General features: G+C 56.3%; 1 protein-coding gene across 2 annotated transcripts in view; it reads left to right on the top strand.

Annotated features, from left to right (window-relative positions):
* ZYX (zyxin) overlaps positions 1-12,808 on the top strand; it is a 180,835-nt gene that overhangs the window by 63,292 nt on the left and 104,735 nt on the right. Inside the window, exon 1 of one of the 2 annotated variants that reach the window (XM_078655846.1) lies at positions 2,095-2,469. The exons of the other annotated variant lie outside the window; for it this stretch is intronic. The gene's annotated coding sequence lies outside the window, so the exon portion shown is untranslated. Of the gene's footprint in view, positions 1-2,094; positions 2,470-12,808 lie in introns of those variants that run through there. 2 annotated transcript variants of the gene reach the window in all.

Genomic DNA, 12,808 nt, shown 5'->3' with positions numbered 1-12,808 from the left:
GGGTCTGGAGGAGGGAGGTGTGCTTGGTCTCTCTCCCTGTGCTCTCCTTTCAGTTGTTACTATTGGCCTGTCTCTAAGAGTGGCTTTGGGGCGGAGGGTGTGTGCTCTCTCCCTCCCTGTGCTTTACTCCAGGATGTCCGTGCAGGGCTGGTTCCCGAGTCTGAGGGTGGCTGGAAAAGGGAGGTGTGCTCTCTCTCCCTGCGTGCTCCCCCTGCGCTCATGCTGGCTCTCCCTCTGTGCTCGCGCTCGCTCTCCCCCTCCCCCTGCGCTCCCCCTGCGCTCTCCCTCCCCCTGCGCTCTCCCTCCCCCTGCGCTCTCCCTCCCCCTGCGCTCGCTCTCCCCCTGCGCTCGCTCTCCCCCTGCGCTTGTGCTCTCTCTCCCTCTCTCCCTGCGTGCTCCCCCTGCGCTCATGCTGGCTCTCCCCCTGTGCTCTCTCTCCCCCTGTGCTCTCTCTCCCCCTGCGCTCGCGCTCGCTCTCCCCCCCTGCGCTCGCTCTCCCCCCCTGCGCTCGCTCTCCCCCCTGCGCTCGCTCTCCCCCCCGCGTTCGCTCTCCCCCCTGCGCTCGCTCTCCCCCCTGCGCTCGCTCTCCCCCCTGCGCTCGCTCTCCCCCCTGCGCTCGCTCTCCCTGCGCTCTCTCTCCCTGCGCTCTCTCTCCCTGCGTGCTCGCGCTCTCCCTGCGTGCTCGCGCTCTCCCTGCGTGCTCGCGCTCTCCCTGCGTGCTCGCGCTCTCCCTGCGTGCTCGCGCTCTCCCTGCGTGCTCGCGCTCTCCCTGCGTGCTCCCCCTGCGCTCATGCTGGCTCCCCCTCCCCCTGCGCTCGCTCTCCCCCTCCCCCTGCGCTCGCTCTCCCCCTCCCCCTGCGCTCGCTCTCCCCCCTCCCCCTGCGCTCGCTCTCCCCCCTCCCCCTGCGCTCTCCCTCCCCCCTCCCCCTGCGCTCGCTCTCCCCCCTCCCCCTGCGCTCTCCCTCCCCCTGCGCTCTCCCTCCCCCTGCGCTCTCCCTCCCCCTGCGCTTGTGCTCTCTCTCCCTGCGTGCTCCCCCTGCGCTCATGCTGGCTCTCCCCCTGTGCTCTCTCTCCCCCTGCGCTCGCGCTCGCTCTCCCCCCTGCGCTCGCTCTCCCCCCTGCGCTCGCTCTCCTTGCTGCGCTCGCTCTCCCCCTGCGCTTGCGCTCGCTCCCCCCGTGCTCGCTCCCCCCGTGCTCGCTCCCCCCGTGCTCGCTCCCCCCGTGCTCGCTCCCCCGTGCTCTCTCCCCGTGCTCTCTCTCCCCGTGCTCTCTCTCCCCGTGCTCTCTCTCCCCGTGCTCTCTCTCCCCGTGCTCTCTCTCCCCGTGCTCTCTCTCCCTGTGCTCTCTCTCCCTGTGCTCTCTCTCCCTGTGCTCTCTCTCCCTGTGCTCTCTCTCCCTGTGCTCTCTCTCCCTGTGCTCTCTCTCCCTGTGCTCTCTCTCCCTGTGCTCTCTCTCCCTGTGCTCTCTCTCCCTGTGCTCTCTCCCTCCGCTCTCTCTCTCTCTCTCTCCCTCTCTGTGCTCTCTCTCTCCCTCTCTGCGCTCTCTCTCCCTCTGTGCGCTCTCTCTCTCCCTCTGTGCTCTCTCCCTCCCTGTGCTCCTCCCTCCCTCCCTGTGCTCTCCCTCCCTGTGCTCTCTCTCCCTGTGCTCTCTCTCCCTGTGCTCTCTCCCTCCCTGTGCTCTCTCTCTCTCCCTCCCTCTCTGTGCTCTCGCTCTCTCTCTCTCCCTCCCTGTGCTCTCTCTCCCTCCCTGTGCTCTCTCTCCCTCCCTGTGCTCTCTCTCCCTCCCTGTGCTCTCTCTCTCTCTCTCCCTCCCTGTGCTCTCTCTTCCCTCTGTGCTCTCCTCCTGTTGTTCCTGCAGGGCTGACCTCCCAGTGTTCTGGGCCCGGGCTTGCTGGGAGGGAGTGGTTGGTGGAGGGGGGGGAGGGGGGTAGGGGGGCTGGCTGCGGTCCCAGTCTGTGATCTCACCCTCCCTGGGAGCTGGAGGGGGCCAGGAACAGATTTCGGAGGAATGTCTCCTGCTGAATCACGTTCAGTGACGTCTGGTCCGCCTGGGGTTATCCCCGCCCCCCCTCACTGGTGGGAGGGGGGGGGGTGTAGGCTATTTCCTGGAGCGGAGGAGGCGGCTTTCATTGGTCGCTCACAGGGAAGGGAGGTTTCTGTGCTTCCTCCAGTCGAGCCCCGTGCAGAGGGCTCCAGAGATTGTGGTTTTTGTGGAGTTTTTCGATGCAACAAACAAACAAACAAACAATCCCACCCATGGGGTCTTCACCGCGGCTCTCCCCAGTTGTTCTAAACATGAAGTCACCAGGGGACCTTCGTTTCTGCATTGACCTTCAGTGTTAATGATGCGATCTGCGCAGATCAGCGCCTCTTTCAAACCCCAGCGGGGGCCTCGCGCTCCCCACACTTCTGGTGCCATCAGGGGGCATTGTAACAAGACACAACATCTGTGCAGCCGAGGCCCGTGCAGGTAACAGCGGCGGCGAGGGGGCGGGGCGAGGGCGGATTTCGACAGACTGTGACCTAGAATGCTTGGGGGGTTGGGGGGCTGGTGGGGGTCAAGGAGCCCTGTAATGTTTCCTTCATGGTTGGACCTGTCTGATTTGGAGTTAAGGACCAAACTTACCCATAAGCCTCGCCTCATGGGAACGGGGGGGGGGGGGGGGGTGTTCAGGAGAGGCATGTTACATGATGCTTCATCCCTACGGGAGCCTTGTCTGTGGGGGGGCATTCGACGACTTCCTCCAAACTCTTATTCCAGCCGACGGGGAGGGGGGGGGGGGTGCCGTGCCACTGGAAGAGACAGCAGAGACCCCCATTCTATGGAGAACCCCCCTGCACCCGCCCCCCCCCCCCCCCCCCACAACAACACACGCGTCTCTACAGGGTGGAGGTTCTGTGCTTGCTTTCAAAGAAAGAAAATCTGCCCCCTCAAAGCTGATAACCTGGTTCCTTTGCAGTCTCAGCAAAGAGGCCCCAGAATGAATGGGCACACAGTGTCAGCTCGGTGAAGCCTCTGCCTCACGAGAAACGTGGGAGGATTATCACATAGAACGCTCCCTTCTGAGAGCTCCTCGACACACTGCCTCTCCCCCAGGTGATGTAACTGTCGTGCGCTGAACTCCACGTCTCGAGGAGTTTACATCCGGTAAATGTGATTGCATCATATCCTGGAGCCTGGCGTCGCAGGGCTTCGTAGGGGGAGGGCGCTTTGATACTGCCCTCCCTCCCTGCGTCTGTCTGTCTGTACAGCGGTTTTTTATTTATTTTTGTATTTATTTATTTATGCATTTTTATATAGCGCGGACTTTACCCGAAGGTGTCAGAGCGCTTCACAAAAGGAACAGAAATGGAACATAAGAGAAACATTACAAAAGCATACGTTACGTTACATAAAGTAATGGTGACATTTGTGATCAAACAATATACATGAGGTATTAAAATTGTGAGCAACCAAAAATACATGAGGTAGTAAAGGTAATAGTGACAGTTGTGAGCACACAGAATACATGAGGTAGAGAGAATTGTGAGCAGCCAAAAATACATGAGGTAGTAAAAAGTGCACAGGAAGAAAAAAGTGACAAGTGTGCAGTTACAAGAGAGAACAAAGTATCATTTGAGGTGTAATACTGCAACAGGTGCTAGACACTCAGGCACACGAACAAGCATTATGTAGGCAAGGTGGCACTTGTGCAAGTATCAAAGATAAAAACATGTGAGAGGTAGCAAACCGTGTGATACCAGGGCAAAGTGGTGTGTGCATGTTACACAAGGGCACCGAACACAGGTACATGGAAAATACTCCAAAGAGGCAGACACTCCAACCCCAGGAATACCCTGGGAAGGCACTTCCATGGGCATGGAAAATATCAGTAGTGGGGAGTCGTCCTCCAAATACCAAGAGGATGTGAATCACTTTTGGAGGTGTCTCTGGAGGAGGAGAACTTTGAGGTCCCTTTTGAAAGCCTGGGAGGAGGCAGTGGTCCGGAGCTGAGGCGGGAGTGAGTTCCAGATTCTCACTGCGTTGCCTGAAAAGGATTGGGCCATCGATCTCTCCTTCTTGAACGTGGGAGGTTCAAGCAGTAGATTCTCCGCATTGCGTGAAGGTCTAGAGCCTCCAGAGAGTTTCAGTTTATTCGCCAGGTAGCGAGGAGAGGAGGAGTGCAAGGCTTTGTGGGTGATACAAGCGGTCTTGTAGATAGCTCTAGCCTCGAAGGGGAGCCAGCGAAGGGTGGATAACATCGGTGTGATATGATCGCTTCTTTTGGCCCCATAAATGAAACGAGCTGCTGAATGGAAAACAGACTTAAGTGGGGACAGGTGAGATTTGGGGATGCCAGTAAGAAGAGAATTGCAGTAGTCTAATCTGGAGAGGACCAGCGATTGCACCAGGGTTGTAAGGTCCTGTTCCGGGAAGAAGCGTCTGATTCCCCAAAGAAGGCGCAGTTGGTAACGAGCAGATTTTGCAATAGAATTGATGTGGGGGGTTAGATTGAGTTTTTTGTCTAGAATAACTCCAAGGGATTTTGCGCTGTCGACAATGATGGGTTTAGTGTTGAGTAGATTCATCTGATCCATCCATGATTGAACCGGGGGAGGAGAGAGTGAGGAGGAGAAGAGGAGGAATTCAGTTTTGGAGGGATTCAGAATCAATTGATGAGTTGACATCCAGTTTTGAATGGAGTCAAGAGTAGATCTTAGGATGGAGAGATCATGAGTGGAGGCAACCTTGAGGTAGAGTTGAGTGTCGTCTGCATAGAGATGATAGTGAATCCCAGATTTGCTTAGGAGGTTTCCCAGTGGTTCTAAGTAGAGATTGAACAATGTGGGTGCAAGTATAGAGCCTTGGGGAACACCTTGACCCACCGCCACAGGAGAAGAAAGACTGTTCGCAATTTTGATCATTTGGGATCTGTCAGAGAGGAAGGATGCAAACCATTTAAGCACATTACCCTCCATGCCCATTCTCTGTTGAAGGATATTGCGGAGGGTGTTGTGATTGACAGTGTCAAAGGCTGCAGAAAGGTCCAGGAGAATTAGAAGACAGGACCACATCCTACGCATGCTACGCAAGATCTTCCGATGGATCCCCACCGAGACCAGGAAGACGGTCACCCAGGCCCTCGTCACCAGCCGTCTGGACTACGGCAACTCCCTCTACGCCGGAACCACCGCCAAACTCCAGAAGAGACTCCAGCGGATCCAGAACACCTCAGCACGACTCATCCTGGACATCCCCCGCCGCAGCCACATCTCCGGACACCTGAGAGACCTGCACTGGCTCCCGGTCAACAAGAGAATCACCTTCCAACTCCTCACCCACGCACACAAAGCCTTACACAACCAAGGACCAGGATACCTCAACAGCCGCCTCAACTTCTACGCTCCCACGCGCCAGCTTCGATCGACCAGCCACGCCCTCGCCGCCGTCCCCCGCATCCGAAGAGCCACCACAGGAGGAAGGTCCTTCTCCTACCTGGCCGCCAAGACTTGGAACTCCCTTCCGACCCACCTCCGCCTGACCCAGGACCACCTCGCCTTCAGAAAGCAGCTCAAGACCTAGCTATTCGAGCAGTAGCGGACCCCCCCCACCCCCCCCAGCGCCTTGAGACCCTCCGGGTGAGTAGTGCGCTATACAAATGCTCTTGATTGATTGATTGACCCCCCCCGAATCGAGTATCCTCAGCGCGTCATCAACCACTTGCAGTAGGGCTGTTTCAGTGCTGCAGTTTTGCATGAAGCCGGGCTGACAATTGTCAAGAAGATCATTGTCCTTGATATGACGAGAGAGTTGTTTTGCTACACGGTCTGTCTGTACAGCGGTCTGCTCTGTCCTGGAACCTTGCGTTTCTCGATCACAAGAGTTGTCCGATCCGCTCTACTGAGAGGCCACAGACCGACTGAGCACGCCGGCTGATGACGGCTCTAAAACTTACTCTTACAGTGAGGCCAAAGATTGAATGGGCACACTTTGCATCGTCTTAGCCACAGGGTGCTGTAGAGGGGCTCACGGGTCGGAGACGGGTGCATGATGGGATGGGTGGACTCTCCTGCCCCATGGAGACGGGTGCATGATGGGATGGGTGGACTCTCCTGCCCCATGGAGACGGGTGCATGATGGGATGAGTGGACTCTCCTGCCCCACGGAGACGGGTGCATGGTGGGATGGATGGACTCTCCTGCCCCATGGAGACGGGTGCAGGATGGGATGGATGGACTTTCCTGCCCCATGGAGACGGGTGCAGGATGGAATGGATGGACTCTCCTGCCCCATGGAGACGGGTGCATGATGGGATGGGTGGACTCTCCTGCCCCATGGAGACGGGTGCATGATGGGATGAGTGGACTCTCCTGCCCCACGGAGACGGGTGCAGGATGGGATGAGTGGACTCTCCTGCCCCACGGAGACGGGTGCATGATGGGATGAGTGGACTCTCCTGCCCCATGGAGACGGGTGCATGATGGGATGGGTGGACTCTCCTGCCCCATGGAGACGGGTGCAGGATGGGATGAGTGGACTCTCCTGCCCCACGGAGACGGGTGCATGATGGGATGAGTGGACTCTCCTGCCCCATGGAGACGGGTGCATGGTGGGATGGGTGGACTCTCCTGCCCCATGGAGACGGTGCAGGATGGGATGAGTGGACTCTCCTGCCCCACGGAGACGGGTGCATGATGGGATGGATGGACTCTCCTGCCCCACGGAGACGGGTGCATGGTGGGATGGATGGACTCTCCTGCCCCACGGAGACGGGTGCAGGATGGGATGAGTGGACTCTCCTGCCCCACGGAGACGGGTGCATGGTGGGATGGATGGACTCTCCTGCCCCACGGAGACGGGTGCAGGATGGGATGAGTGGACTCTCCTACCCCACGGAGACGGGTGCAGGGTGGGATGAGTGGACTCTCCTACCCCACGGAGACGGGTGCAGGGTGGGATGAGTGGACTCTCCTGCCCCACGGAGACGGGTGCATGATGGGATGAGTGGACTCTCCTGCCCCACGGAGACGGGTGCAGGATGGGATGAGTGGACTCTCCTGCCCCATGGAGACGGGTGCAGGGTGGGATGAGTGGACTCTCCTGCCCCATGGAGACGGGTGCATGATGGGATGGGTGGACTCTCCTACCCCACGGAGACGGGTGCATGATGGGATGAGTGGACTCTCCTGCCCCACGGAGACGGGTGCAGGATGGGATGAGTGGACTCTCCTGGCCCACGGAGACGGTGCAGGATGGGATGAGTGGACTCTCCTGCCCCACGGAGACGGGTACAGGATGGGATGAGTGGACTCTCCTGCCCCACGGAGACGGTGCAGGATGGGATGAGTGGACTCTCCTGCCCCACGGAGACGGGTACAGGATGGGATGAGTGGACTCTCCTGCTCCATGGAGACGGGTGCAGGGTGGGATGAGTGGACTCTCCTGCCCCACGGAGACGGTGCAGGGTGGGATGAGTGGACTCTCCTGCCCCATGGAGACGGGTACAGGATGGGATGAGTGGACTCTCCTGCCCCACGGAGACGGTGCAGGATGGGATGAGTGGACTCTCCTGCCCCACGGAGACGGGTACAGGATGGGATGAGTGGACTCTCCTGCTCCATGGAGACGGGTGCAGGGTGGGATGAGTGGACTCTCCTGCCCCACGGAGACGGTGCAGGATGGGATGAGTGGACTCTCCTGCCCCACGGAGACGGGTGCAGGATGGGATGAGTGGACTCTCCTGCCCCACGGAGACGGTGCAGGGTGGGATGAGTGGACTCTCCTGCCCCATGGAGACGGGTACAGGATGGGATGAGTGGACTCTCCTGCCCCACGGAGACGGTGCAGGGTGGGATGAGTGGACTCTCCTGCCCCATGGAGACGGGTACAGGATGGGATGAGTGGACTCTCCTGCCCCACGGAGACGGTGCAGGATGGGATGAGTGGACTCTCCTGCCCCACGGAGACGGGTACAGGATGGGATGAGTGGACTCTCCTGCTCCATGGAGACGGGTGCAGGGTGGGATGAGTGGACTCTCCTGCCCCACGGAGACGGTGCAGGATGGGATGAGTGGACTCTCCTGCCCCACGGAGACGGGTGCATGATGGGATGAGTGGACTCTCCTGCCCCACGGAGACGGGTGCAGGGTGGGATGAGTGGACTCTCCTGCCCCACGGAGACGGGTGCATGATGGGATGAGTGGACTCTCCTGCCCCACGGAGACGGGTGCATGATGGGATGAGTGGACTCTCCTGACCCATGGAGACGGGTGCAGGATGGGATGGGGAGGCCTCGATGTATCGAGACCATCTGCTGCTCCCCCGGCAGCCACCGGATGGGATGGAGGGGTGCTGATGCTGGGCGCGCCTTTCGTTTCCATGGTGACCGAATCAGGCTAGGGTGGGCGGACCGGGATGCTGCCAGGACGTCTCCATGGTGACGGATGCTGAGGACCCTTGGTCTCCATAGCAACGGATGCTGCCAGTGCCTCTTGGGTTCCAGGTGCGATGGAGGGTCCGGATGTTGGGCCCTGTCTCCATGGCGACCGTTTCCTGATGGGAGGGGGGGGGGGCACCGGGTGCTGCCAGGACCCCACGGTCTCCGAGAGGATGGAGGCCCCGTGCCATGGTGGGCTGGATCCGGGGCGTCTCCATGGTGACGGGATGCTGCCAGGACGTCTCCATGGCGACGGATGCTGCGAGCATCCTTGGTCTCCATGGTGACGGATGCAGGACGGGAGGAGGAGCCTCTGTACCGGATGTTGAGCAGGGGGCCTCGGACTTCATTGTTGTGAGTTCGGCCCGTCCCAGGCGCCCTCTGGGCCGTGATCGGGGTCCCCGTGGCCCCCCGAGGTGAGCGGGGGGGGGGGGGGGGGGGGCTGGTGTCCAGGGAGGGGGTTCAACTTCTGCAAGATGTCACTGCACCTGATCCGGAAGCAGCGGGGGGGGGGGGGGCTCGGTTTGGGTTGGGAGGTCTTGGGGTGTCTGACCCCCGGAGACAGACGGGGGGGGGGGGGCGGGCTGACCCTCTGAAAAGGCAGCATCCATCACGGCAGACTTGTGGAGATTTCTGTTCACTTTATTTCAAGCTGAAGTAGGACCCCCGCTGGGGGCGCCCCCCCCTCCTCCGTGAGTCCGAGCCGCCATTGTCTGTGTCCGGCACTCAAGGATGTGTGTGTAGAGCGCTCTGATACCTACGGGTCGAGCTAGCGCTATACAAAACTACTAAAATAAAAGGAGGTACAAACTGCAGATCCAACACATACATGAAGATAGCGTGCATACAAGATCCTGCGCAAATAAAGAACCTGTAACCCTACATGCGACCTCTCATGACCCCTCGGAGAGAGGCTGAGGGGAGGGCTGGGGAGGGGTCTGACGCTCAGAATGGAAAAAATGGGCTACTGTTGCTGAACCTGTCATTTTAAATTGATTCTTGCCCCTCAATCAGTCAGTAAAGCGCACTGTGTAGTAAATACTATCTTCACTGTTCCTCTCTGGCTAGACAGTACAACTATATCTATGACATCATAGAATGTCAGGCTGTCACTCTAGCTCACTGTACCTTTCTATTACCTATTGTGGCAGTTGGTCACCTGAGGCTGAGCTACCAACAGCGAGCTCCTGGTGGGGTTTTCTATCTATCTACTTACAATCTTAACCTGTCTGTCTAACCTGGAAGGAACCTGCAATAAAGGATCTTACTACTAAGTGGACTTGGCATCTTTCATTTACCACACACTGCATACCCACTAGGGTCTCAAGGCGCTGGGAGGGGGGGGCGCTACTGATCGAACAGCCAGGTCTTGAGTATCCTCCGGAAGGTCAGCAGGTCTTGGGTCTGTGGTAGGCTCAGTGGGAGGGTGTTCCATGTCTTGGCGGCGAGGTGGGAGAAGGATCTCCCATTGGTGGTTGTTCTTCGAATCCGCGGGACGATGACGAGTGAGAGGTCGGCGAAGCATAGTTGGCGGTTGGGAGTGTAGGAGAGCCGTCTGAGGTAGGCTGGGCCGGTCTTGTGGAGTGCCTTGTGTGCGTGGATGAGGAGCTTGAAGGATATCCTCTTGTTGACGGGGAGCCAGTGCAGGTATCTCAGGTGGGGGGTGATGTGGCCGTGTCGTGGTACATCGAGGATCAGTCATGCCGCTGCGTTTTGGATGTGTTGTAGTCAATTGATGAGCTTGGTCGGGGCTCCCGCGTGGAGGGTGTTTCCGTAGTCGAGTCTGCTGCTGACGAGTGCCCGGGTGACTGTTTTTCTTGTATCTGTCGGAATCCATCTGTAGATCTTGCGGAGCATGCAGAGGGTGTTGAAGCAGGAGGAGGAGACGGTGTTGATTTGCTTGGTCATTGAGAGCGTTGAGTCGAGAATGATTCCCAGATTGCGTGCGTGGTTGGTGGAGGTCGGGGCTGCCCCCAGTGCCGTTGGCCACCAGGAGTCACCACAGGCTGAAAGTTTGGAGCCGGGGGTGAGGACCTCCGTCTTGTCCGAGTTCAGCTTCAGACGGCTGATCTTCATTCAGTCGGTGACGTCCTGCATTCCTTCACGGAGGTTGGCTTTGTCGATGATGGGGTCCTTGGTGAGGGAGAGGATCAGTTAAGTGTCATCGGCGTAGGAGATTATGTTGAGGTCGTGCTGCCGGGCGACGTGTGTGAGCGGGGCCATGTAAATATTGAACAGTGTCTGGCTGAGGGAGGATCCTTGTAGTACGCTGCAGATGATCTCAGAGGCTTCGGGATGGAACGGGGGGAGGTGGGCGTTCTGGGTTCTGCCGGAGAGGAAGGATGTGGTCCTGCTAGAGATCGCGGGTCACCCGACCAATAATTTCGCCGCTTCGGGCCCATATATTTCAAATCACCAGATACATTGATCGGATGACGTCACAATCTACTACCAATAATTGTGGGATTCCTTTCGATTATTTCTAGTGTACCCGACTTACCATCCACCGTTACGGGTACCTATGACCACAATGGATCAGGGAGCTAGCTGTCAAAGGAAAGGCAGCAAAAAAATATACACTTCAATAAATGACTTTACTTTCATAAAATGACCACGGACAACTAGAAGTTTTATAGAGTTTTATCTAAAGTTCAATCAGTGTGAAAATCCAACTTACATTGAGCAGATAGTCAGTTAAAAAAAAACAACATTTGGATTTCAAGAGAAATGCGACTGGGAACCTGCTAAGCTAGTAAACTAATCATGACAGAGTGAACACGGGTGATGAAGAAATAACTAGGGCAAGTATCATTTATGCTAGGAATTGGGAAAACTTTAGAAATCTAAACAATTCGGTTAACGTAAAATAGGACACGCTATAATTTCAGAAAATCTCTTCATTCAGTTTAGAGAGAACATTTTATAGCACACATCAAACAAGATATAAACTGCAAATGGAAAAAATGATTTTGTAAAAGGAAGGGCAACATAGGAACACGCTATGAAAATAAATGCATACGTTTCATGAGATGCAATGGGTTGCAGAAAGCATGGAAAACTTATAGCGCGTGGACACGCCGGTGTGCGTAACGCAGCGCTCTACAAATGTCCCAATAATATGCAAAGATATGTCTTTATTGAAGCAAAGACAGAAAAATAGAAAGGTGCAGTTTTCAAGAGATTTAGAGCGATATTTACCTAGACTGGTGTGAAAAACCAAACCCTGGCCACGGGTCAGTTAAGGACAGGAAACCCTCAAGGAAGGATACCCCTCAATGGACAGCCGGTGCAGAATGGACACCAGGACAGGACGGGAAACCCTCAGATTAGGATCAGGACAGGACCACCAGGACACGATCAGCACCCGCAGTTCGGAAGCAACGCCTGCGCTCCACCCTCTCTGCAGCTATCAATCAGCACCCCGATTGGGTCAGCGAACTCCCAGCAAAGTGCTCCGCCAGCACTTTTAAGGTTTAGTAAAACTTTAGTCTATGGTCAATTTTGGACAGAGTGCTCCGCAGTACTCTGTATCTTCAGTCACCTATTGAGTGCGTTGGGTCAGTGACAGGTCAGCTATTCAGACAAGTCGGACAACTTCACTAGGTGAACCCAGGCTAGATATACTGTTTTGGGACAGGGTACCAACCCCAATGTTGCAAAGTGTCAGAATTCCCAAATTTTGATTGGTCCTAAGGTAGGATTTGGTTAACACACCAATCAGAACAGACTATTACAAGCCCTACTTAGCATCCTAGGGTGCCGCCTAGCAAGATTGGGGTTCCCACGAGAAGTTGCAGGGACTACAATGGAAAGAATACAATTTGATACAATAGGGTACAATCTAGATGCTCTTGCTGGGTGAAGGTGCACGTTCCCAGGCAGGCTCTGGCATCAACCTTCTTTGGCTTGGTTTCAATGCCACCGCACCATCGAGTGATTCTGCGCAGAAATACCCTCCAAGATGGACTCCCCAGCCCCATCACCCCTCAGTGCCGAGGATACATGAAAAGTAAGCGAAAACAAATTAATACATAGAAATAAATGAATGTATTACATGTTATAAGTTCGTACTTTAGTTTCATCATTATAAAAATATACTATGCATTAGTGAATAAGTGCAACGAATAACATCACAGGAGCAGCAGCACAAAGCTTCAGCACGTTATTGCTATTACGCATGCGCGCCTTTTCCCTCTCGAATTCGGACTGCGTCATGTCAGCTGACTATGCCTTACGCATGCGCAGAAATGAAAAGCCAAGCAGCGGCCATTTTTAGGGACAAGGATTAATCGTATTAGTAGAACACATAGGCAAGCGTCTCTATGATACCCACGCATATTAAAAATACATGAAATTAGTAAAACAAACAATTGAAGTTACGAGATTATAATA

The sequence above is a fragment of the Lissotriton helveticus genome, chromosome 7 (genome assembly GCF_964261635.1).
Source record: "Lissotriton helveticus chromosome 7, aLisHel1.1, whole genome shotgun sequence".
Taxonomy (NCBI): Eukaryota; Metazoa; Chordata; class Amphibia; order Caudata; family Salamandridae; genus Lissotriton; species Lissotriton helveticus.
The sequence above is the reverse complement of the archived record's forward strand: the minus strand, read 5'-3'. Positions and strand labels throughout refer to the sequence as shown.